Genomic DNA, 27696 nt, shown 5'->3' on the forward strand with positions numbered 1-27696 from the left:
ATTGCTTTTTCAGACCTCTTTAAAAAATTTCTGACTGTTTTCTGAAATAAAAAATCCTCTTCTACAAATCTTACAACATCTTTTATGATGTAAGAATAAAAGAAAAGAAAAGATTTTTACAGAATCGATGCTAATGATTCAAAGAAATGGAATTCTTTTTAATCTCTTCAATGCAAATTATCGCGATATTAATCAATTAGTTAAGTAATTAAAAATTTATTTATTAAATTGATTGTTTAAATAATTAATTGACTAATTAGTAAAAAAAATAAATAAAACTCGTTAAAATAAACAAAGGAAAATTAATTCCATTTGGACATTTCAAATGAATCGTACGACACAGGGGGTGGGGAACTCTGTGTACGTTATACATATTTATTCCACAAGACGTGTCCAATTATTTTGAAAATGTACCCACAATAATTAATATAATGTCTGATATTCCCATATGACGCATACTATGCAATTTGTCTCTTCCGACAATGTGAAGCATTTTGCTCTCAATTAATGAGAAATTATTGCCACAACGATAAGATAGAAAGTATAAACTGTGAGGGAATATTTTCGAAATGTCTCCCATTTTTATGTGAATTTACTTTTCCGACTATCAGAAAACTATAAAATATAGTTTTTTTTTTCCTATCAAGACTAAAAACATTCAACTCCCAACATTCTGGAGTAATAATATAATTTAAATTTTTCCTGTGGCCTCACCCTACTTCACCCGGCCCCAACCGTTATCAATTTTGTTGGATGCAAAGGGCGGAAAAAAGTAGAACGTCTGGGTGGGAAGTTGATGTCATAAATTTTTGTCAGTGTAAAAAAATTTAATTTTAGCCAAAAGTGAAATTGAATTATAAATTTCGGAGTCACAGTTTGCACACGGAAAACTGAATGAAACTTATCCCATGGGAGGTGGGAGGGGGGGGTGCTAAACCGCTGACGAAAACAAAAGCCCAACTTACCGATTTGTTGCCACACACAGAGAAATCGACACTGTGCTGGTGTCAATAAAAGTTTTTTGGCGAATTCAACGGGGTTGGTACCCCATGAGAATAGTTTACAGATGTTCCAAAACCGGGTGAGACTTTTGGGGGGTTGAACAGGGTTGGAAAATTACTTGAAATTCTTTTCCTCTATTTTTGTGATTTTTGCAAACATTTTGCAAGATATTTTTCGGATAGGATTTGATGAAAATTAGCTCTTTAACGACATTGTTTGATTTTTTTTTGTAATTTCGCAGAAATTCTGTGCTTAAGTATTGAAGAACTTCTGTGGAAAATGTAATACAATGAATATACATGAATGCGTAAGTATTGAGACAAAGCCTAAAAGAGAAGAAGAAATTCTTGCTAATGTTGCTAATCAATCAGAAAAATTTTCTTCAATTTCCACGACATTCTTTCTGGGAATTTCTTCCTAGATGGAATTTTCAATTTTTCTTTTTATTTTCTTAATAATTTTCAGTTCAATCATAGAATTTTTATTAAAATTTCTATTAAAACAGATTTAATAGTAAAAAGATTAATTCTTCTCAAATTAATTCACTAAAAATATTTCTCTTAAGAATGTTCGAAAGTTCTATAATTTAAAATTTTGTCTTATAATTCATTTGGTGTTCTATACCTTTTATCTCTTCCAGATTATTTCTATATTCAATTTTTCCTCAAATTATCTCCCCATGAGTGAAATTTTCCATATTTGCACTCTCTCTGGCAAAATTTTCTCTCTCTCTCTCACTGATTTTCCTTGCAAGATGATTGCAGTTTCATTTCCTTTTGTGCGGGGGGTGTTTATCTGAGAGCTAGCGAGAAAAGTTTTTGTGTTCTCTAAGTCAATCTGTTGGAAAAGTGACCCAAAACTTTCCCCAAAAACCCCGGTGGTGCTTCAAACCTCATTATTCTGCTGGGGATTTTCGGGAGAAAATTGCTGTATGTGGAAACTTTTATGGGGATTGAGCGAGGGATGGCGTGGCGGGGTTTTCGGTTTGATATTAAACCCCGAGACGATGCAATAAACCATTTTGAGTCATCGTTGTGTTTCATGTGTGAGATTTTCCAGCAATTTTTCTCGCTTGACTCACTTTTGGCGCAAGTTCCACTTTTGTGGGGTGAAAAAAAAACTACATATATAACCCTCCCCGTCTCCGTGAGAGAGATTGTCCAGATTCACAATTGGAAATTCTTCCTCATTTTTGGTGGTGGTACTTCTGCAGCTGAATTGTGCGGATCTTCCGCAGAATTTCACTCTAAAACCATGATTTCTAGTGGGTCGTTGGGAAAAATTGGAGTACGTTTGGTAGTTTGTTCAACTCTATTTTTCTTTCTATATATTTCAGCTGTGATTTATGAATGATGGACACTAGCATATATATTTTTCTTGCCCAGCAGTGTGTCAAAAACATTGCCTTTTATGTGAGATTTTTTTTGAGAGCTTTTCTATATATTTTTGTAATCTGTGCTTGACGATTTGGTGGATTTTGACTGGTTGAGAAATGAGAGAAACTCCGACATGTGCATCTTTCGACGAAGTATCACAACACCTACAACACGTGAGAAGGGGCTACACCCCAGGGGGTTGATGATGTGTATGTGCTGTGTATCCATGTGAGGAAAATGAAACCACACAGCAGATTTTCTGCACTTTTCATTTTACAAAATTCAACCCCTTCACCATTAAACGAGTTCACATCCAACTTCTAATAGACTCCTCATATATAGAATAAATAAGTTTAGAACTCCATAGAATTTTGCTCACAAAAAGTTGAGAAGGAAAACTTTTTTGGACATTTTATGGGGAATTTTTGCAATAATATTACCTGGAATGTAGCAATGTAGGTAATATTTTACACGAAAAAAAATTCTTCAGCTGTAAAAGGATTGTATGCAAATGTATAGAAATTTCCAAAATTAGGCTCATATTGTTATAGCTTTCAAAACTATGATTTAAGAAAAAACTGTAAAAATTCTAACGAGTAACGACTCAGCAAAAATTTTGATTGAACCGACTAACGCTTAGACTTGATTGAATCAATCATATAGAACAAAGATCGATCAATAATTGATAAATCAATTGAGTCAGTCAGTTGATTGCTAAATTATTGATCAAAGATTGACCAAACTCAGGTAAAATCTGGTTTCTCAATTATTGATCAAAGTTTGATCAAACTCAAGTAATATCTGACTGCTCAATTATTGACCAAAGATTGATCAAATTCAGGTAATATCTGACTGCTCAATTATTGATCAAAGATTGACCAAACTCAGGTAATATCTGAATGCTCAATTATTGACCAAGGATTGATTACACTTAGGAAAAATCTGATTGCTAAATTATTGACCAAAGATTGATCAAACTCATGTAATATCTGACTGCTCAATTATTGACCAAAGATTGATCAAACTAAAGTAATATCTGACTGCTCAATTATTGACCAAAGATTGATCACACTCAGGAAAAATCTGATTGCTCAATTATTGATCAAAGATTGATCAAACTCGGATCAAATCTAATTGATCAATTATTGACCCTCTTTGCGTACCATCATTGGTTCAACATTGAGCTCAATAACTGATCAATTTTTTAACAAATTCTGATAACTGGGAATGCATTTAAACAAAATATTATATTTCCATAAAAATAGAAAGAGAAAACTGATGAAAAATCTCCAGAGAAAGAGATAACATTGCAAGTTATATATATTATTCTATTATGACCATTGTAAACAGGAAAAGTGTCGAAAATGAGGAATCACTTCCCTTCATCACCCCTCACAGCTCTCAATAAAAACTTTTCGAGGTTGAATGTCGGGAGGAGATGATTTCTAATATCCACACAGCATGATATTTTCATTTCACGGAGTTTGAAAAGTTTCACCGGAATGAGGAAAGTCACCCCTCCATCCCCATGAACAGTGTGTGAATATTTCATCGTGACTTTCTTCCGAGACACAACCAACACTGAACTTGTTGAATTGTGATGCTTTCTGAAAGAAAATTTTCTTTGGGGATTTCATGATGCTATATGGGTGAGGGTTGGGAGAGAGGAGACACCACCACCCCCGATTGATTTTGTTAGTGTGCTGGGGAATATAAAATATTAATCAATGCCATGAACAAAGTCACACAAATATATTTTCAGATGGAAAAGTTTCTCATAAAGAAGTTGCTCTTGAGGCACTCTTTTGGTCTTCGCCACTCTGTGTTGGCTTTTCTCACCCTCACCCCCCACCTCCCCCCTCAACCAGGATTGTTCTTCTGCGATGGGGAGAGGGGTGCTCTCTCTTGTTCGCGATCTGATTAACTAGAAACTTTTATATCCATTTTCCGCAATTAATTACGAAGCATGTCATTGCTGGGTGTTTGGATGCCCGGGCTCGATAATTAATTGAGAGATTTGCCTTTAGGCGGGGGTGGTTTTTGTTCTTTCTTCGCGTGTTACTTTTGACTCTCCCCCGCATCGTCCTTTAGCAACTTTTCGACTAAATACACGATATGGGCAAAATGGGTGACGACAATTTGATTTAACTCATCCCCCTTTAGCAAAGGGAAATTGCCAACCCTATCCGCCAATTGGCAACCCTCCAAGTCCACATTGTGTGACTTTTATTCTTTCATTTTGAAAATTCTCGTTCGATGGGAAAATGAACGCGGTGGTGTTTTAATGAGAATTTTCTCGCTCGACATTTGATTGAATGGGCTTCCCAGAGAGAGAATATTATTTGCCCAATGTGAGGGAGGCTCTCTGTGAGAGACAGGAAAGCTCCAACGTCCATCCCCAACACAGAGGGGGTGGTAGGTTCCCAAAGGATTGTGACTCTTTGGGTAATTGATGGCTTATGGCACTCACGCAAATTGAGGTATAAATCTCAAAACACGTTTCCTGCTGATTTACCACCAACTCCCACTCACATGTAAGCCCACCCACCCCTACGACGCCCTTCCAAGAAATTGTGGCGTGTTCAGTTCCCAATACCACACATCCTCTGTTGCGCATTAATATCATAGTTTGTGACATTTAATCGACTCTCAAAGATATTGTGTGTGGAAGGAAAACTTGTGCCTTCACCCCTCCATCCATTACACTTGAGGGAATTTCTCCTTTAGCACAGAAGCCAATAATATGTATGGGGAACAGTTGAGTGCGAAAGTATTCCAATAAAGGAATTAATTTATCTCATAATTGTCCACAGCAATTAAAACGCCCAATTCTTGCGGAGAATTCAACACAACCAGGGGTAGGATGGGGGTGTATTGTTTCCCTTAAAATATTCATCTGTTATGTAAATTATTCAAACCTTTAATTACACGAGTAATTGACTTTTGGTGGAGGATATAATAATGTTGAAGGAAAATGATGTTTTGAGAAATTTATAAGCTTAAGCATGGGTTGAATAAATATTTTTCTTGCCAAATGAAACTTCTATGTGGGTTGAATTTGAAATTTTCTAGCTATGAGCGTATTTATTTTAAATTGCTATTAGTTTGGTGTTCCATTTAAGGTGATATAGATGGTTATTGTAGGTAGTTGAATTAAAACTTTGAATTGTAATTTTGAAGGGATGAAAAGGAAAGGAGAAGAATGACCTAAATGTGGCTTAAATGAAAATAGTACAATAAATAAATTCAGTACGAAGGTTCTTAAAAATTGACAAAGGGTTTGTCGTAATGATATAAGCTTTCAACTCTTCTTTGTGTATGTATATCAAAAGCTCTCTGCGTTAAATTGTTCTTAAGTTAAAATTTTTCTTAAGAACCTACAAAGTAATCCTATATGATGATAAATAAATTCTTTAAAGAAATAAACTCCTTCTGAAATTAATTTTTTATCGAGAATTTGTGCTTTGAACATATTTTGCTATTCCCAATAAATTATTTTCTAAGCTTTTTCTCAACAACTATATGCATAAAAAGCTCTTTAATTTTGATTTAAACATTTCAGCTGAGATTCCTTTTCAAATATTATCATAAAAAACACATTTGCATATTTTCCCTCCTTCCACCAAATGCATTTTCAATTTAAATAGAGTCATTGCTGCACAAAAAAAGAAAAGTTTATTTATATTTGCGAAAAACATCCTGTGCCTTTCTCATTGCGCTCTTCTTTGTGGTGGTCGTGCAACATTGAATGAGAAGAAAAAGTTTTTCTTGTCAAATATTTAAACTTGTCTGTGGGAAAATTCTTTTCTTTGGTTGAGAGGGGGGCGGGTAGCAATATCACCTTTGGTTCACACAGTATGTGGTTGGGTGTGTTGGTACAGCAGAGAAAGAGAAAAGCCAGGCACGTGCATTGTTATGCTACATAAAAGCGATGAAAATACTTGAAAGTGTGATTGCAAACATTTTCTTTTTGGGTATATTTCTCCTTTTTTTTCGTCTTCTTTTATTTTATCCTCCTATTTTCCGTTGTCTCACACACACATTATGTATAGTCTGAATTTCCTACGGCAAGAGAGTCCTATACCCAATGTTATTCTCAGGGGGAGATCTGTATTATTGTGTACACATCCAACATAACCATTTGGGTGTGGGAGAGTGAGAGAGAGAGAGCTTAAAGTTGAATCGCATGGGGAGCAAAAGCTCCATGACTCTAAACACGCTTTTTGGGTGGGAGATCCCGAAAAAGGGAGCGAGAAGTGGCATAAAGATAATATGTAATACACAAAACGTGCACAGAAGTCAAATCACAGTGTGGATGGAAAACACCGAAAATATCCGGCACAAAAGGATCGCTTTGGCACCACAATGGGGGCACCCACTGCTTTCAAAGTGTCTACGCCACGTTGGGCGTAGGTATGCCTATATATACATATGTCTATGCGGGGTATTCAGATGGGAAAAGTGCGGTTTTCACAATTTACTTCGCACAAAGTCTTTAAGGAAATCATGAAGATGGATTCTCAACCCACCCACACCCCCAGTCAACGGTTACACCCCATGGGGAAACCCATTTTTTTTTCGTGCATGAAACCCCCTTTCGTTGAGAGAAAAAAAACACGTTATGACGTACTGAAGGTGATGAGTGAGAGCTTTGATATTCCTTCACAATTTGATGCTGCTTTCTTTGAAATGTGACGTTCAATTCGTTCCATTTCACCCCTCGCAAGAAGAAAAATCAACTTGAGATCTTTTCGTCTGCTTTTCAGTGCCCACTCACTGAGCTCTCTTGTTCGTCATGCTTTCTCAATACTTTTCCACCCCCCTCCCCCATATCTTCAGTTGGAGGAGCAAAGATAATGTTCAAAGAAACCATTGGGAAGGAACTACGCGCGCGAGGAAGAGGACGAAAGAGATCTCTGGGAACGCAGGTAAGGAAGAAATTGAAATGAATTTTATTGATTTTCTCTTGAATTGTTTTATATGTTGTAGGAGAAAGAAACTCTCAGAGGTACTTGACCAAGATACATTGACTTATTGAATGTTTGTTTTGCTTTTTTGCACACATCAAGAGGCTATAGGAACAACTAGGGCAGTTTCTTTGGAATTTAGATGTTATTTTTTGAGATTTGTTTTCTTTTTTGGCGTCAATTTTATTAAATTTTGCATTATTTATAATGATTTTACATCGAAATTGATTAATTCTTTACTTTTGAGGAAAATTAAATAACCAGGCGCCTCCATTTTAATTTATTGTATTTTAAACTTGATTGTAAAGTGAGTTATGGAATTTTTTTCGATTTAAAATTTCAATAAAAAATGTATGAAATTAAGGTTTAAAGATCTTAATACCTTTAATTCTTACTCAAATTAATTTCTTTCCTAAAGATTCTGAACTACCAGGCGCCTCCATCGACACGAGAATGCTCTGGTTTGAATTTCTTTGAAAAACCAAACGATTTTGCTTTATAATTTGGTCTGGTTTTGAATAATTATATGTATATTTCACAACTACCAGGCGCCTCCATTAAATTTTTAAGTGGAATTGGAACAAATGAAACAACCAGGCGCCTCCATTGCCACAGGAATATTTATTGTGCAATTTTTATTTAAAAAAAATATTGAAATAAAACAAATCCTATTCACCACAAAAATGATAACTTTATAAACATTTCGTATGTAGTTCAAATACCTTGACTAGGCTTACAGGGAACGATAAAAAAACACAGCTAATATGTACACACACATTTTATATCCCTCTTCATCCCTTATACCATCTTTTTAGGCCCTCCTCTCACCATGGTTGGTAAACTAAAAGTCAGGTGATTCTTCAAAAATTTACCCACCTTTTCCATGTCAGACGAATTTGACGGCACATCCGTCCTCTCAATACCTTTGACGAGGAGGAATACAAAAAAAGTACATGATTGGAAATCATCCGGAGCTTTTTTTTTTCAGCATTATACCACGAATTATCGCTCAATCTTACCCTTCTTTTCAAACCCAAACAATCATCCATCTCGCCTTTCGAACCACATCCGGTGTGGTTTGACGAAAAAAAAAGGATCATCCCCGGAGAGGAAAAAAATGTAGAGGTAATGCAAAAAAGCTCTGTGAGGCATCATTAGTATGCCGACTTTTCGCATATTTTGCCATTGATTGATTTCAAAGAATCTCCCCAATGAGGAAGATGCTTGAGGGGGTGGTGTGAGAAATATTACAGATCTGACTTTTTTTTTCGATGGAGAATCTTTAATGAGTTCTCACCTGATTGACGTAATCCACCATAATGCGTTTGCGTAGTATTAGTAGGAGCTTTTGCCCATTGAAAATAATCTACATCAAAGCTTTTTCCTACTTTTTCCTCTTCTTACACACCACCAATTCTCTCGCATCTCTCACATATAGATTTATTTGCATAAAGTCCAATGGATTTCAGGCTGCTTTATGTGTTTACCAGGGGCGGAGGGTATTTGTTGTAAGGAAATATTCAACATGGAGAAGCCACATGAAAGGATGTCACCTTAAATGCCACCTGCAGCAATTTATTGAAGTCTGCAAAATTCAACAAACTACATTTCCCAGGGATTTAATCATACAAATGCCTCAAGCACACCAGAATGCACACAAACAAGTAAATTGCCATAAAGTGCGCATCATGGAAACCTACTGCAGCCAATCTTGTGGAGCTAGAGCAGCATGAAAAAGAACAATTTGCATAAAGCTCACTAATTTTAATGGGTTTTGCGTATATTTTATTGTATGTTACCTACTTTAAACTTTTCTAAGAATCCACGGAATTCCTTGATATATAGTACGTGCGCTTGGTTTTCCAGAGAGCGTAAATATTAAGTTTCCCATGAAAGTTTCTTAGGGGAAGATTGCCTAAATCTGATCTCTTGTAAATGAGATTTTCTTTTTTTTTTCCTCATAATGGGCCTTATTCAGCGACCAAGAAACCCTTGAAATTCGCTTGAAATCTTGAAATTTCAGTACAAAATTTAAAGATTTCAAGGGTTTCTTGGTCGCTGAATTAGGCCCAATATTCCTCATAATAAACTTTAAAATTATCGATTTAAATAAGAGGATAATAATTTAATTTTCATCATTGTCTTTCTTCTTAGTGTGGTATAAAATTTTGGAGAATATTTTCTCATAGAGCACTGAAGAGGCCTAAAACGATCCTCATATATTACTTAATCAAACTAAATCCTCTCTCAATTCTCATTACATGGCAAAAAGGGAAGCTATATAGCGAGCGGAAGCTGCTCTTAACGGATCTCATACACCCCCCTTTTTCCTCCCTCCCAAAAATCTTCCGTGTGCAATTTTTTCCTTGATACGAAGTGTGGGCGACTCACCTCACACAATTTATTTGATCAATTTGCTCCCTTGGATTCTTCTCTCTGCCATTTCAGCTGTGCTCCATCTTCGGGGCCATGGCGTTATTGCACGAGGAAGGTTCTCAAGTGGATTTTCATTTCCTCCATGGGGTCATCGAATTCATTAAAAACGTAATGGAATGGGGATGATGGGGTGGGGGTGTGAGGAGTGAAAGAATATACACTCTTGATGGTAAAATTTACAACCCACCACGATTTAGGTGGTCCCAACCAGGTCTCTGCCACCATCTTCAATGGCGCACAACCTCGAATCCCGGGGAATAATTGTTCTCTCCTTTGCACTCTGGGGCAATGCTATAAATTAGGAGGATGCAATAGGAGGAAGAGGTAAGTTAAAAAATAAGTAGAAGAGGAGTGAGCAAAAGTGTTGCGAGCAGCACATTTTGCTGTTCTGTTTGTCTGCCCACTACTTGAGCGGAGAGCGAGAGAGCAAAATGAGTACTTCTTCAAATTCGAATTGTAAATTTTGAAGGGAAAAACTTTTTCTTATGCCATTTTACTACCTTCGAAGAATTTTAAGTCCTCCAAAGTACCCCCATTTCTGTGCCATAACTTTACTTAAGAACTCTCGGCTGCTGCTGCACCCCGTTATTACTATTTTCTCATCCCTGCAGTTTTCTTTCTCACCCACCCACCCTGCAATCCTCTCGTTTGTTGAAATACTTTCTCCAATAATGTAATTATCTCACAGCAATAGTATTTATGCACGAAACCCCACAATTTGGTTTCAATAGTGGTGGTCGTGTTGAGCTTTTTTTCTTCTTCTCTCTCTCACATTGAGCTTTCCATTGGATACTCAAACTCACGTGGCTTACAAAGGGAAATTCCTGGATTCCATCCAATTCCAGATGCCCTACTACAAACAGGGGAAGAGGAAGAAGTACAAATTCTCACACAAAGAAATCCCTGAAATTTTAATTTCACTCACTGAATGAGAGAGGAAAGTTTCTGTGTGTGTGCAATAGAAAAGTTTTCTAACCAATTTAAAAGTTGCATTTTATTCACTTTTCTCTCAGGAATTTTTAACCTTCGTAGGTAATGTTTTCCCCCTTTATCCCCAAACCCTCGAATTGTTCACTTTCTCACCGTAGATGACATTATTTCGACCTTTTGCATAACTGCATTTATGTATTAATTAATGCAACAAAAAGTATGGGACTCTATGAAAAATAAATACAACATAAATTGCTCTTTTTTCGACTAATTGGTATATCTTCTCATTGCAAAGCCAATTTGTTTTTATGCTTCCATGGTATAAATCCAATATTTATCTTGAAAATATGCCAATTGTATTTTATGCTGCATACATAGCAAAGTATTTTTTTGTTTTAAAAGAGCTTTTGAGCTTTTTTCGTTGTTAATTATTGATGTAGATGTTTGTTTGATTTGCTGAATAACAAAGATAAAATGAAGCTTTTAACTTCTTTCATTTGTATTTTGCCCTTGAAAATTAAGTTGAAATTCAATTCTTTTTTTTTTAATTATCAACACAAAGTTTTAATTTTAAATTTAAGAGAATAAAAATTTAAATTTAAATCAATTTAAATTGAATTTCTCTTCAACTAGTACGTAGAACTCTGTTAAACCATGCCCAAAATATTAATAATTAATTTTCTCATTCATATCCTTCATATATCCATGAGTAATCATCGTGCTTTCCAATTTATTTCATACAAATATTGGAATTTTTGCGCGCACAACTCGATGTATTAATTGGAACCAATTGTAAATATTTCGTTGAATTTTATTTGACGAATTTTATTTATTTTATCGGCAAAAAAAAAGAATATTCAATTTCTCTGTACGAACTACATTAACAGCTCTTTATTGGATGCTCTCGCATCTTGTATCACATTTCCGGGAGAGACTTTGTGGGGATGAAGTGAGTTCTATATGTATATTGAATAATCTCACAGTTGCAGTGAGACGCTAGAATTTCATGAAGCTCACCATTTCCGGTGAAAGTTCACGAGAAAATTGCACATTGAAATCCATTTGCAAGTTTTCGCTTCGTGATAAAATCCTTCAAGAGAGAAGTTTCTCCAGGATGAATTTTTCGTTAGAACTTGGAAGGATTATAAGCCCAGGGAGGAGTTTTCTTGTAATTTTACACACTCTTTTCTGTGAAAATTCTTCTAAAATAACCCCGCCTACCCTTCCCACCGGGAAATAATCCCCTACAAGAGACTCTCCAAAAAAAAAAGAAAAGAAAAAATGGTAAAGGGTTTGCTGCTAAAAGTGAACGGATTATGCTTTCATGGTAGGTGGGCGTTGCATTAAAAAGTGTAATTTTACGAAAATATCAAATATATATATTTTAAGGTGAAGATGAAAAGTTTTTTTCACGTCTTTTATTCATCTTTCTGTCTCATGTTTTAGCACAGAGATTTTATTTTGGTGAAAAGTTGCATTTTCCGAGTTTTAAAGTCTCTCCGGGGGGTGGATTATGGATGGGGTTTATCAAAGTTTAATGTACCACACAATCTGGAATAGAGAAAATTCTCCAATGCGGATGCATTCCTTGTGAGATTGGTGAATGGAGGAGAATCCGGAGAAACACTAAGAAATTCCAGATTGTTTCAAAATTAATTTACTTAATTGCTCTACTCTACATACTTTCTGTTAATTTAAAAAAAAAATCTCTAAAAAGAAATTTTTTTTAAAGACTTTAGATTGAAAATTTTCTAGCAATTTGGAAAGATGGAAGAATCTCACCCAGATAAAATATCTCTCAGAATAAACCCAAGAATGAAATATCCTGTTCAGTTGGAAAAATTTTGATTTCATAGAGTAAGAGAGGGTGAGGTCAAAATGTCAAACGTTTCATTTTAACCCCTTCAACCCAGACAGACAAACAAATATCCAAAGCTATTGAAAAATATGTCTATTGGGCATTTTTTCTCTCCGAATCTATGCGAAGAGACGGATGTTGAATGCGAGGAGAGTTTAATTGAAAATTGTATATGGAAAATATCGGACAGTCTGGTTACATTGGCGTGTTGGGGGTGAGAGTGGGGCATTGGGTGGTATCTGTCAACAAGTAGACTTTGGTCCTTCGCAATGTGCTGCAAGGATGAGAAAAAAAATCCCATTGAGGATGGATTAAAATCTGTGAGTGGTGCGGGTGGGAAAATATCTTCCGGACAAAGAATTTCAATAATCGAATTCGTTGAGAATGCAAGAATGTCGTGGAATGGAGGGTGCGAGGGCAGTCATGGGGATGGAAATGGAATGCTATTATGCACAGAGAGAGAGCGAGGAAACACCAGAATATTTTAGCGTCGGATTAGTGCAATATTGGACAGTGTGTCCACAGCATTTATACACAATTTATTGAATACGAACCATCCACCCCCGCCCCACTGTATGGGGGAGTTTTGTTGCAAAACTAAAGCGATTTAGTGTTGTGCAAAATATAGATCAAGAGACAGAGAGGCCTGGGTTGTGTGCGAAAAGCGAGGTAATTTATTTTTGTATGCACAAATTTAGGATTATTTCTAATTGCCATTAATATTTTCTAAAACATCTGATCACGCACAATTTGCACAATTTAGTTCAAAACCATTCAAAGGTTACTAAATGTGATTTATTAATGCACAATTATCAGCCTTTAGGGGGTTGTAAATAATACGAAATATTATTTTAAATAATTCATTTGGGGTTTGATCAATACTTGCAAGGTTTCATCAGAGCTTCAATTGTATTCCATGAAAATACCAAAAAGTATAATGTACAAACACTCTATTTTGGTACCGACATAGAATCCCGACATAGCGTGACGCGGCGTGACGCGTCACGCTATGTCGGTATGAGAATACCGAAAAAAATTTTCACTGCACAAATGCCCTATATCGGTACCGATATAGACTACCGATATAGAGTACCGACATAGCGTGACGCGTGCTGAATCCGCCTACAGGTGCCCCCACAGACGGAAATGAATTAAAAGGAGACCAAAGCTTATTTTCTCAAAGCTCAATGAAATTCCTCTTTAAATTAATTTTAAATTCAATTTTTGATCACGAAAATAGACATTTTTTCGTGCTAATTAAAAAATCCCATCACACCCGCTGCAGATCCGCAATATACCTCAAATAACTGATGGTTTACCCCCCACTCCCTCCTTGATGGATAAGAGCCCCTGGCAGCATCCCAAAAAATCCCAGTGAGAGGGTGAAAAAAAATCAAGAATTTCCAAGACGATATTTTAATTAATTTGCATGCTCGACGTGCCTGCGGTTTTGGGGGTGGAAAAATTCATAAATCGAGGTGCTGTCATCGCACCACAGCGTCTCTCTCTCTCTCTGTACTTTATCCCCATCGCGTCTTCCCCAGTACTACACCCCCGCAGAAAAGGGGTGGGTATACAGAGTGCAGGAAGAAAGAAAGAAAAAAAACAAGACCGAGAGAAGCCAAGAGAAAGAATTCTTATGCGGGTGAGAAAAATCCCTTGAGACGTATGGGAATATACATTATTAATGTTTCAAATCCAATATGATATTTTTTTTCCTCACCGCATCAATTTCACTTGCACGTGTTCCATAGGATGGCGTCACCGAGAGAGAGAGTGGAGCCTGGAACGACGCCTCCGGTGGGTGCGGGAATGGAAGATGAATATAGGGGAAGAAAAAAAAAGTACGGGGCCATGGTGGGCTGAAGAAAATCTGTGTCTTGTGTGCGGTTGCTTGGGGGTGGAGTGTGGGAAAGCCACTACACAAATATTGTCTTCATTCTTTGAAAGTTTTTCATGTTTCATCTGATTTATTTGCCCATATCTTCCTTTTACTCTCACATACTATTATCTTCCATGCGGTTCACACTTTTCACATCCACTCTTAGTCACTTTTCTTCTTCCTCCCCCCCTTTTGGCATAAAGCTCTTCGGGGAGAACCTTCTCTTGCACATACATAGCTCAAGGGGATGGAGGATGGAAAATTTTTATTATGAATTCTTCTCGCCACATTCTCACTTCACTCTCCCCCTCCTGCGCCTCTCAAAAAACGTATAGACATTTTAGACTTCTTCGCTGTAATATTTTATGAGAATTCGGAGAAATATACCACACGGAGAGCTTTTATGCCCCCAACGGATGGGGGCATAACACAGAGCTTTCTCTCTCAATACTATGAATGTAAATCATGTAAATGTGGCCATTACGGGATTTCATTGGCCTATTTGTCACTCCATATGCAGATACCATCTCCAAATGGTGGCACATAAGATGAAAGTTCTTTCAATTACATCATTAATTATTCTTTTTCCCTCCAAACATACTTACATACAACACAAAGCAATTTTCTTTGTATTTTGCAATCTAAGAGGAGAATGTATTTTATCAAAAAGTATTTTGAAGAATTTTTTGGAGTTTTTCTTTTGCAAATATTCAGTGAAAAATTATTAAATAATCACTTTAATACTTAAAATAATCACTCCTTGCTTAAAATTCAAACTTCTTTCCTAGTAAACAAAATTTACTCAATATTGAGTCAATGTATATTCGCATAGATGACCAATTATTGATCAATTTCATTGAGATGATAAATGTTCAATTGTTGTCCAATTTTATTGATAAACAATATTTAGAAAAGAAAAATACAAAAAAGACAACATCTGTGACAAAAATTGAGTGATAATTGGAGAAAAATTGTGTGATTGCCTAAAGATTGAACATAGTTTGATTGATCATTGATTAGGCATAAATTGGCCTTATTCAGCGTCCAAGAAACCCTTGAAATTCGCTTGAAATCTTGAAATCATTATTAATCAGTGTCAATAATGAATCAATGTAAGTCAACACAGAGAATCAATTATTGAGCCATCAGATTTGACATGATATTGATCAATTCTTGCACAATAATTGATCAATTGATTAAATGAATAAATTGATTTACCAATTTTTGATCAATATTTAATCAATATTTGATCAACCTGATTGATTCACTAATAATTGAGTTCTTGTTGGCTCAAAAAAAAATGTTTACTGGGTTTATAAAATCTACATGATCTCTACATGATAGAGCCCACAAGTTTCATTTAATAAATCAACTACATTTTGATAACACAGAGCTTTCATTTCTCTCCCGGCAGCAAAATGCAATTCCCACAGCTTATGTCAAAAGCTCCCCCATACTGATATTCATCTTTCCCTCCTCCGTCAAATATTGAATCACCAAGATGCAAATATCTTTTCTGTTTGCTTTTATCAGCTATATAACATGCGAAAAGCAAAACAATCACGTAAAGATGTATTCCCATCATTCCTCCGCAGTAAAAGTTGTTTTTGACATCAAGAAGCCACCCCCGTCCGCATATTTATTATCATTTTATTGACACGATTTCCGCGCTGTTGACTATCAATTTAGATTGAAGTGTTTTCTTTCGATATGGCCTATACCTGCGGGGATTGAGAAGAGCAGCGTCTCGCGTTTGCAAAAAAAAAAGTTATACGACGACGTTCTATGGGTCCTCTGCGGGTGACTTTATCGTCAAAGCTGTGTAGCTATGGTAGAGGGTGGGTCTATAGGGAGGTACTTTTGGGTGCTCTTTTTTTTTGCAAATAGCAACGGAACAAAAGCACACAGCGGAATTATCATTAACCTGTAATCTTTTGGGGGTATATGAGCTCACATTGTTTTAGCTCCCTTTATTAATTACCGCAATATATTCAGCCATTCACATACCTACATATAGGGGAAGTTAAGAGACTTTTTTGTTGTATGCACTAACTTTTATCTTGACATGTAGACCTCTCAACAGAATGGGGTGGAAAAAGCTATTTGGCTTTAGGGGTTGTGCTGGGCAAAAAAATTGGTAATGAGAAAAATTGTTAATGAGTGTTGGGGATAATAGAAAATCATAGCTTATTGAATCCATTATGAGTACATCCAATGCAGTTGCCCCAAGTGCATCACCACCCCCCACTGAGAGAGAGAGAGAGAGAGTGCGATAGGTAAATGATTAAGCTCACAGCAAGGTACATAATAATGACACGGATGGAATATTATTCCCACCAGCAATGGGGCAAAAACTGTTGGAAAAAGCCTCAAGTTTTGTGCAAAGAAAAGTTAAAAAAAAATGTATAAATTCATAACTATGACAATGTGGCACATTGTTCTCATTGCATCTGACGTAATTAAGGTTGAAAAAGTTGTGTAATGTTAGCTAATGAAGTGCAAAAGGATTTTATGCATTGAAGTTTTTCAATCATGCTAAAAAGAGAACTTCCTTCGCAGCTCTCTGTAGAACCCACCCACCCCCTTCACGTGCAGCACCACACGTTGAGTGCAGTTGCAAAAATTCCTCAACAGTGGGGAAAAGTTCATGCAGAAAGTGATTTTCCATTACGGAGAAGATTTTTGCAAGAAAAAAAAGGGAGCACAAGGAGCTTCGACAATTTAATTCATTTTCTCCCATTCTCTTTCTCTCTCTTTCACTCGAAAAACCACCAGATTCCATGCTATGTATATTTACAACCTTCTCCACAGTGCCCTCTTCCTCATCTTCCCGAAAGAAGAAGAAGGAAAAAAGCACAAGGAGATGCTTTTGTATGAAGAAGAAGAAAATTTCAACCAACGTGCTTTTCATGTGCGCGCTCTGTACTCCTTTTGTAATGCTCCCTTTTTGGTCTTTTCCGCAATGAGATGCTCCACCAAAAAGGGAAATGGGTACCGTGGAGGGGTGGGTTTAAAATCGAAACTAAAAACCATAATAGTATGAACATGAAAAGCAAATTGCGAACTCTTGTTTTACTTCGCCTTGTGTCTCACTCTGTGCGGTGGTGCTCCTTGCATTAATATTTCCCATCTCGATCCCACCCATTCACTTCCAACTTGTGCACAACTTCCAGCCCTCCCTACCCTCAATATGTAGCCCACCACCCCCTTAGACCAACGTTGTGCTGAATGTAAGGAAGCAAACCACAGGACCATCATCATGTCGAATCTATCTGTAATGTTGATAAAGTTTTCGCATCTCGTCCCCACGATGTTCGCTTTGAGTATTTTATTTAATGCATCCTTGAGACTTTTTTTTCGCTTTCTTCCATCCACTCTCCCCAAAAGTCCACCACCCACCCCCCCGAAAAAAAAAGAAAGATGAAAAAGATTTTCTTGCAATAAAATATTCTTCCATTTGGCTCTCTTTCTTCAGCCTCAATGCCACAGACACACACAAGTTGGACGAAGAGTCTCAAAAGAAAATTCTTTGACGACTTTTAATTTATCTCGAGCAGTCCTGGTCACTGGAGGATACTAATTTGAGCTTGTTTATTTTTTATTAAAGGCAAATAAATATAAATGAAGAAACTCGAAGAAAAAATTAAATGGAGTGTATAGAATTTGTATGCAATGATGGTTTTTTGCTTTATTATAGTATTTTTGAAGAATGAAAAAGGTTTAAAATTTATTTTAGTGAATTAGTTGGTATTCCACTTCGTGGCCAACACCAAGTATTATTAAAGGAAAAGAAGTGCATCAATCACTTCAAAAATTCTTCCAAGAAGAATTTTGGAGAATTATTTAAATTTCATAAATTGAAGGGACGACAAGGGTAGATTCCTGGGTAGATTTGAAGCAACCCTGAATAATTTTTTGAATGATTTTTAATTATAAAAAATCTAGATTGAAGATTTCACAAGAGTTCAGTCTGATCAACTTATGAAATAAAATAATATTTGAATTTGGCGCGCACTCGAAGTGGTGAATTGGAGTGGTGAAAATAGAGAGTGTGGGGGAAAAAGAATGATTTGGCGGCAAAAAATGACAGATCGGATTCAGAAGGCAATAAATTAAAATAATAAATAATAAAAATAAATAAATTACTTTTTATTACGGAACAAGCACGTTTGCATCCGTATCTTGCCTTCTAAATACGATCTGTCATTTTTTGCCGCCAAATCATTCTTATTTCCTCACATTCTCTATTTCCACCACTCGAATTCACCACTTCGAGTGCGCGCTAAATTCAAATATTATTTTATTTCATAAGTTTTCCGAACATTTCTTATTGATAAATATGCTTCACCATTAAAAACAATTTAATGAAAATAGATGAAAAATCGCAGATTGAAATGAATTTTTATCAATCTCCTGTTTAATATCAGTCCAAGTTAAATTTTCCTAATCATTAAAAATAGTAAAATTTTTTTTAATAATGTAAAACACTCAATTTAAATTAATCCATTTACACTTCGATTAATCCATTTAAATACCTAAGCAAAATATCTTTTCGCAGATTAAATCAGTGAAAGATGTTCAATCACACTGATTAACTACAATTCTTTTCTTATTTTTACTAAAATTTTCAATGAGTTTTCCTGCCTAAATTTATGTTTTAAAAATTGTTAAATTTTACTTGATTATTCATCCGTCTCAATTAAAGGAAAAGGTATTTTCTTGAGGATATTATAAGATTTTTATGCTTAATTTTTGAAGCGAAAAAAATGCATAAAAACGAAAAGATCAGAGCATATTCAAACTGGACAGACACATATCTTTTGAGAATTCCTCAACATATTAGTTGCAAAAGACACAAACCCTGACACGTGTGCGCAATGTATGTTTCAAGAAGAAGAAAAAGAGTTCTTAAAAAAAGACTTTGAAGGAAATTCAATTTTCCTTTCTAGCAAATTATTTTTTTTCTGCTGTGATTTCATCTAAACCCCAAAAATAGCTCCATTCCGATCTTTTTTGCATCCCTGTCACTCAAGTTTTTACCTCTCCATTTTCCCACCTACCCCCTCTTCCCCATCTCAACCACGTATATATTGCCCTATATCCCATGATGGGGAGATCCAGAGAGATTCTGATGCTTACATCTAAAATGTCTGCACAATGTATCCATGTGGTTATGAGCGGAGGGAATTGCCGTTTATCACTTCATAAAGACAAGCTGTCAGCAGAAAAGGCAGCTCACAGGGCGAAAGGGAAATGGCAAAACAGACACATACTGGGTTGAGATCGCTCTAACAATATCATTTCACGACGACACATAATGTTTATATGCCGAGACATTTTGTCATTAGACACCCCCTTCATCCGCCCATCTTTTCCAACCACCCTCCCACCCCCCCGCGCCAGTTCGAGGGAAAAAAAGATGCGCAATCCAACTCAAACCTTAACCAACGTAATACAGCCACATTGATGCCGATTATTTATTATGGTAATTGCTCTCGCGAGGATTCATCCACATTCATCTTCCGTGTGGCGTCTTTTTGGTGATATGGAGGAGCCATTTCCCCAAAGTCGCGGAATAATAATAAATTGCCGGCACACCAAAAGAAGGATCAGGTGTTAGTCACAGTGTAATGCAATAATGCTAATTTTATTTTCAATCATATTGCGGATCAAGAATTTTCCAAAGAACGTTGACATATGCTATATTGTATGTATATTTTTTAGCATAAGATGATGAAGCTACCATGAAAGTAATTTCCTTCCCAAAACACACACCCACTGCACTAAAAACGATAGAGAGAGAGAGAAGGCAAAAGGAGCTTCAGGAGATGAAATAAGGCAAACATTTTGGAATTTGTGATAGAGCACATGCAAGCATTATACGAAATCAATCAAAGTGGGATTTATTGAGAAAATATCTTCTGGAGCATGAAAGAATATTCATGAGAATATGTTAACATTGTGATTCTTGTTTATTAGCTAAAATTACCAATTAGTTAATTAATTTTTATTTGATTTTACAAAAATATTTTTAAGGGTAGTTTTTTTGCAGACTTTCGGGGGCATTTCTTTGACTTGAAAATGAACAAATTGACAAAAGCTCTGAAAGCTTTTTGAGAAATTAATAATTCCGAAGGGTAAAACATCGATATGTAATTGATAAAATGAAAGATTAAACATGCAAAATTCCATTAAAATTAGTTTATAAAATTTCAACAAACAAGGATTGAGACTGTTTGCATTATAATGTTGCAATGCATCAACTATGTGTGTAAACATACTCCCATTGTTTGGAACACAATTGTGATTACATTTAATTAACGTGTACGACGCAAAATTACTCTGAATATTGAATTTCATGCAATTTGCAAATAATTTTCGTAGCTTATCCCAAGAAATCTCTACAATGTTTTCCCCTTTGCGAAATGTTTTGGAAAAATCTTTAACTTTCCCCTCATTGCTCGAATAATTTAAGTAAACTTTTAAAGTTATTTTATGTGCCCAACATGCGGTGCTATTGAACGAAAGCTCCGAAGGGAAAAAAAATTGAAAGAGATCTTCCCATTAGATTTCATCCCAGATCCAATGACGATGAACCAAAGGCGAGGGTATAGGCAAATTAAATCCTCAGGTGGATGCGAAAGCTCACATTTCACTTGAGGGGCCCCTTCCTCGAAGGCTCGCATCTTGGAAATTACATCACAGGCGGTGTGTGTAGGTGTGTAGGTGGAGAGTGGAATGGAAAGCTCAACGACAACATTAGTGTGGTCAGAACAAACAGCAAATATTTGCTTAAGACATGTTTTCCTGTTGCCCCACAAAGCTTCTCTATACTACCTCCCTCCCCTGCCCACAATCTTTTGGGCAACGTGGGGTACTTCTTCTTCTTCTTCTCTACAACAGGACTTTCTTATGTATAGGCAAATTGAATATCCTCGGGAGCCAATCGTGCGACACCACAAAAAAAACTCATTAAAAGTTTTTTGCCCATCCCCATCCCCCGTGAAAGATGTCTTTTCCTCTTTTCTGCCACATTTTATTTTCCCAGAAGCAGCCGGAGAGATTCCTTCCCGCCGAGGAAAAAAAATGGAGAAAATATTCCAAAACAGATTGTCCATTCGTGAATTTACGGAGTTTGCGGGGTCTCCTCTCTCTTCCAAATGGTAATTTTTATTCTATTTCCGTTCTCATTTCTTATTGCCTTTTTTATCCCGCGTGAACTTTCCTCCACATGCGGGGAGCTTTTTTTTTCTAGCCGCTATATCCCGCTCAATTTTTATCCTTTCTCTTTTGGTGTGTGTGTGTGTGTGTGTGGAGACTTTCGGAGGAATTTTAGAGAAATAAAGAAAAAAAACAAGGCAACTTGTTACTATGTATAGTGTGTTTGTAGGATGGTTTGCAATTTGGATATAAATTTGATTTCTCCACAAGTCTGCTGTACTAAAAAAAAAGAAGCTTTCAACTCTTTTTTTTTTGCTTTTTAGCAGAAGTTGTGAATTAAAAGCTTTTAAGTTTTTTTTTCTTTTCACACGTCCTTTGGTGTTTTTTTTTTCAGATGTTCTTCGGTGATATAGGCTGTCTCTTTTTGGGAAATTAATTTAAAGGAATTTTGCAGGAGGTTAAAAAATTAACATTGCTTCTTTCCCTTCAAATTTCAATGGAAAATGGCTTACAAATGAAAGTCAATCATAACGCGTCCAGTTATAAGAGTTGGTGTCCCACAACGTATAGAAGTTAGTTTATGCGTTATAATACGATTTGTGATCAGTATTAGTAGGCAAAGTTGATTTTTTTTTTGTAAAATTCAGTAATTTGATGCATAAAAATGGTCATATCTCAAGTTCTATAAAACCTACAGAAATTTCTTGACTAGTTATGGAAAGATATTGAAATAAGCTATAATCTGACATATGTTTCGATACATTTCAAGGTCACCACTAGAACACAAAATGGCGGATTTTTGTTTCACCAAAACAGTTTTTGGCATTTTTTATCCTGAAGGAATAGTTCTAGAGGTTTCTGATGTTCTAGAAATTTGTAGAGTTTTGCAAAACCTTTAATTTGATACCAAGTTGAGCAAAATCGGACAAGCAGTTCAGGAGATATGGCTCTTAGAACTTTTCAAATTCAAGAATTTTTCAAATGGCCATATCTTCTAAACGGCGACATAGATTTTCTTCATTTTCGGACTGGTGAAAGATATTGAGTCAGGCTACAACATATCAAAATTTAAAAGATTTGCCTAATGGGGATTCGGAGATATTGCCCCTTAAAGTTAGGCAATTTTTGTTTTTGTTTTTTGGGCCTCTTGCGGACGTTTTTGGAAGTTGAAATGTTCTAGACAGTTGTAGGGCTTCGCAATACCTTTCATTTGATACCAAGATGATCAAAATCGGTCAAGCCGTTCTCGAGTTATATTGAAAAAACACTTTTTGCTTTAGGCCGCCATATTTGCTAAACCGCTTGACCGATTTTCAAGTATGAATTGTCGATGAAAACGTCTCACTGAGCTCTACAACATACTAAAATTTCAGACCCCTAGCTACAAGGGAAGTGGTTGATGGTAGTTCAAAATGGCGGATGGCGGCCATCTTGGATTTTGAAAATGCGAAAAAATGAAATTTTACACCCACATTTCTATAGAAAACTTCAAACCGGAAGTCTCTATCTGTTACCGTTCTCGAGCTATAAGGCAAAGTTTGGACCACCGGCCGGCAGGCCGGCAGGCCGGCAGGCCGGCCGGATCAAAAATTTTCCACCACCATTTTCGTAATGTGGGATGTCTAAAACGTGCTCATACCAAGTTTGAGCCCGATCTGAGGTGGTCGGTTTTTCCGACGATTACAATACTTGGTGTTGGCCACGAAGTGGAACACCAACTAATAAAAGGTATTATAAAATAATTGTCCTAATTTCCCACATAATTTTAGCTTCTCTAATTTTCTTATTCCTACAATTTAAATTTTCCTGCATCCTCCCCCTTCCCTCGTTCTAGTTTTCAAAGTTTAAATAAGGACAAGGATATTCCCGAGAATTATAACTCTTTGTCTCATCAAGCTATGCCAAGGGGGAGTTTCATTGTATGTAATGCACGATTACATTTTCCAAGAATTAAGTTTCTTAATGCTATTATTTCAATACGGTTTCAAGTGTTGCCTTGGAAAATATGCACAAAATTTCCCTGAATTTTCCCCCAAAAGTTTGCAGTTCAAAAGGCTGTGCTGCCGTATTAAAATTAAGAGCATACTTCATTAGTTATGGAGAGAGAGGTATTTTATCCTCACGCAGCTCACGCGAGATTGCAAGATGTTGATGCTGTGCGAGCACTGAAGATGGGGAGAACAATAAAAATGAAAAGTCTCACAAGTTGCGAAAAAGAGCATTAAGAAAAGGAGCTGGCTCCCTCCCCGCGTGTCGGCACAAGAAGGGTGTATTGAGAAGTCGGGCGCGTCAGCACGTTGTGGTTTATCTCTTGTGCAACATTTCATTTTATTACACGACAATCATGATGGTCATGATGGTGCTAAATTGTGAGGTCATGGGAGGGATTTGGAGACACATTTTTATGTCTCTCACATAGAAATTTAGGGGAGGACGCGGGAACATCTTCGTCGCGCGATGATTTTGCATAGACTTGGAGGGAGGTTTCCCACAAGACATTTGAGTGTTGTGTTACTATACAATTACTTATGTATGAGCTGTGGGGATGTGGCTCCGGGAAGGAAGGAAGGAAGAACCCAATGAGCAATACAGGGAGCACCCCTCACTCCCCTTTCCATTGCTCCATGGGAAAAAAAGGGAAGCTACAGGAGATTGCGTGACGTTCAAAAGTTACGACTTTTCACGCACAAAGACCAAACATTCTTTTGGGGATATTTTCCCAGGCATTACATACACACAAAATGCCTACAAAGTTAACTCGCATGTTAAGGGGGGAATCCCTTAAATATATTGAGGCTTTAAAGTTCTATATATTCTCCAAAGTCATCCCCAGTGGGAGTGAATAAAAAAAAAGAACACAGAGAGAAGAAGAATGAAAGAAAGTAAACTGTGTCTCACTGAAAAATCCTCCGTGGGTGGATAATTTACTGCGTTGGAATTACACATAAATAACACGAGGGAAATATAAAATCTAAGAGAGAGAGGAGATACCGTGCTATATTGCATTATTTGCCGACACTCTCTATTTGTAAGATGGGAGCCCATGGAATCACCAAATACAAATTTATTTAAGTCATAAGCAATTCACTTGCAAAAGCACACAAAATCTCACAAAAATCCGTCGTGTTAAATTTAGGGTGAGAAGACGTTCCTCGTGTATAAAAGCTTCGCTTCTTCAACCTTCTATATCCACTCTGTATATGGAATACAGAAGAGATGGTCCGTATTTTTAGGAGTGTGGGTGGTGGGTGTATCGTGTTTAGAAATCTTTGAAATTAAAGGAAAATTTGGTGAAAAATTTCAATTTTTTGCGTATTGTCGCATAATTTTCTGGGAAGAATTCTGGATATTAATTATGCTTGATTTGATTCTTTTTTGCTATCTTTTTGTCATAAACTGAATAAAATATTGAAATTTAACCCTTTATGGGTCCGCGATCAATCTAGCTAGCTGATCGAACTAAAAATAAATTTTGGGGGTTCCTTTGAGCACAAATAAGCAAATAAGATATTTTGGGTAAAAATAACCAACTCGAAAATTTACGGTTTTTCGTCCTTCCTGATCCTGTGAGTCCTTGGGGATATCATTTTGTGGTCATAAAATGATCATTTCAAGTGATTTTTAAATGAAACATTTTCAAAATCGATCCTTTGGGTCAGCGTATGACCCAATGGACCTTAAAAGGTTAATTAATCGATTTCCTCGTTAGCTCGAGAGCTTAAATTTTATCCCAAAATCAGAGATCAAATTAATCATAAAACTTTTTAAAAAAACTGCAGGACAAAGAAAATTTTCCTTATGAATTTTTCATGAAAATTTCAATGGATTTTCATTGAAAAAGCTTCGAGTGTCTGCTTGATTCTCTCCCACCCAACGTCTCTGTCTATTTTGGGATTTGATGTTTGGTGGATGAATGCAATGGGGAAAAGTTAGGGATCATGTAAAAGCTCAAAGAGTAAACGAGAGATAAAGCTCTATAATTTGAAAAATTCATAAATACTTGCCAGAGCAATTCATGTCAGTCAGTATATCATATTCTATTCATTGCAAAATTCACATCACTCACGCTGTTTTTCCCATTTGGATTTTTTTCTCTCTGATTCTGTATCAAAAATTGCATCAAGGTGATGTTGAATTGAATTTTCTATGAAACGAGACTACATAGCAAAGTGGAATGTTGTATGTATCATGTTTAATGAAATGTATGCATATTTAACAGAACAAATTTGTGATTTTTTTTCTAAATATTAGAATATGAGAGATTTTTTTTGGTGATTGATTGCTGATATAAGGGATGGTCACGTTATTTTGGAAACTCGGGGACTTTCAAGAGCGATTTTCAAGCCAATTTTGAAACCAAAAATTCAAAATTTGCTTGTACTCTCGTTAAATGGCCAAATAATGATAAGAATTCAGTAATTTCGATTTAGAAAATAAATTTTTGTGCTCAAAAAAATTATTTGAAATTCTCACATTTTGGCCATTTTGTTCCTGTAGAGTTTCTAAAATAACGTGACCATCCCTTATTTGTATGAGGGCGACTAACATCGAGTGGATTTTAACACACAGTTCTCAAAATCAGTTTGAAAATCATTTGAAAAAAAAAATAACAAAAAACGATTAAATTTTCCAATTGAGAAAATTCTTGGAAAACGCCACGAGTTGAATTTTTTTCAATCAAAATAAAATCAACTTTAAATGGACGAAAAATTTCGAATAAATGTTATTGAAATATATCAATGAAAGTCTTTATGTCAGGTAAAATATTATTGAAAAATCACATCAATAAATTGTTGAAGGAATTCTAGATAAATTGTTAAATTAATTCCCGGAATTTATAAAGGTGAAATATGAATTTTAATTATTTTCAAAATAATTCTGTCAAAGTGAGAAATGAAAATTTATCTCATTCAAAGAATTTTTAATAATATTTATAATTAATTTGTCAATTAAATGACATAATTTGATACTTTTTATACGTTTTTGTGTTATGATCAATGGAAATTTATAGCACAAATCTACCTTAAATTCAGTGTGAATTATTTACAGAGAATTAATCAAGAGTATCGTCACAAAATCACAACTGCGGCTGTCCCAAAACATTAACTCATACATCAATTTTCCCTTGAATTTTCCCGGAAGGAAGGACTATTTTACTTTTATGCAACACAAACATAATTTTGCCCGTGATGATGGGGAAACCCCTGGATTAATTAAGTTTAAACTATGAGAAAATTAACACAAAGTATTCCACAAGTTTTGGTAGCTTTTTTAATGAGTTTGCACAGCAAGTCCAAATTTCTTCGTTTATTTGGTGTGTGTCCCTCTTCCCCAACATGAAATCAAGACAGTTTCCTTGCACCACCAACCCCTTCTTGGTCGAAAAATTAATTGAGAATTAATTCTATGGCAGGTGCCACAGTCTCCGATAAGCTCAAAAGACTTTCTTTCTTCCCACGCACCGAGAAAAAAAATATAGTCCCACACAGGAGCTATATAGAATGAAAGGTGGGGGTGTAATGTAGTTGGGTAAAATTTCCACTGAGGGAGTCATAAACATAATACAAATAGGGTTGGGATTTTTTTTACCAGTTGTCCCTTTTTCAATTTGCCGTGGACGATTAAAGTACATCGCTGAGATGTCAGGTAATTCGGGGGATTTTTTTTTATTTCACAATCCTTTTTTATTTTATTTTATACCCCACTTCACTTTCTCTCCGTGCCATCCACCCACACACACACAAACACATGGTGACCACCCTTTAGAGATATGGGGGTGGTATACCCCATTAAATTGGTCCAACCAAACCCAAAAGGAGTGATGTATAAAGTGTGTTCTCCACTCTAGATTGAATTGTAAAGTGTTTCCATTTGATCTCTGACACTTTTCGAATTTCTCACATTTACACAAATCGTTTCGCCAAGCCAAACCCGACGATTGATGCTCAAACGGCGAACAGAGGGGGTGATTGAGGGTGGTGGTGATGCCCAAAAAGGGTTGCGACAGGAAGTTTGTGTGGCACGATGAATCACTCCTTGAGGAAGTTCACACACACTGTTGGTTTGAAAATAACCCCCCTTTCC

The sequence above is a fragment of the Lutzomyia longipalpis genome, chromosome 3 (genome assembly GCF_024334085.1).
Source record: "Lutzomyia longipalpis isolate SR_M1_2022 chromosome 3, ASM2433408v1".
NCBI classification, from domain to species: Eukaryota; Metazoa; Arthropoda; class Insecta; order Diptera; family Psychodidae; genus Lutzomyia; species Lutzomyia longipalpis.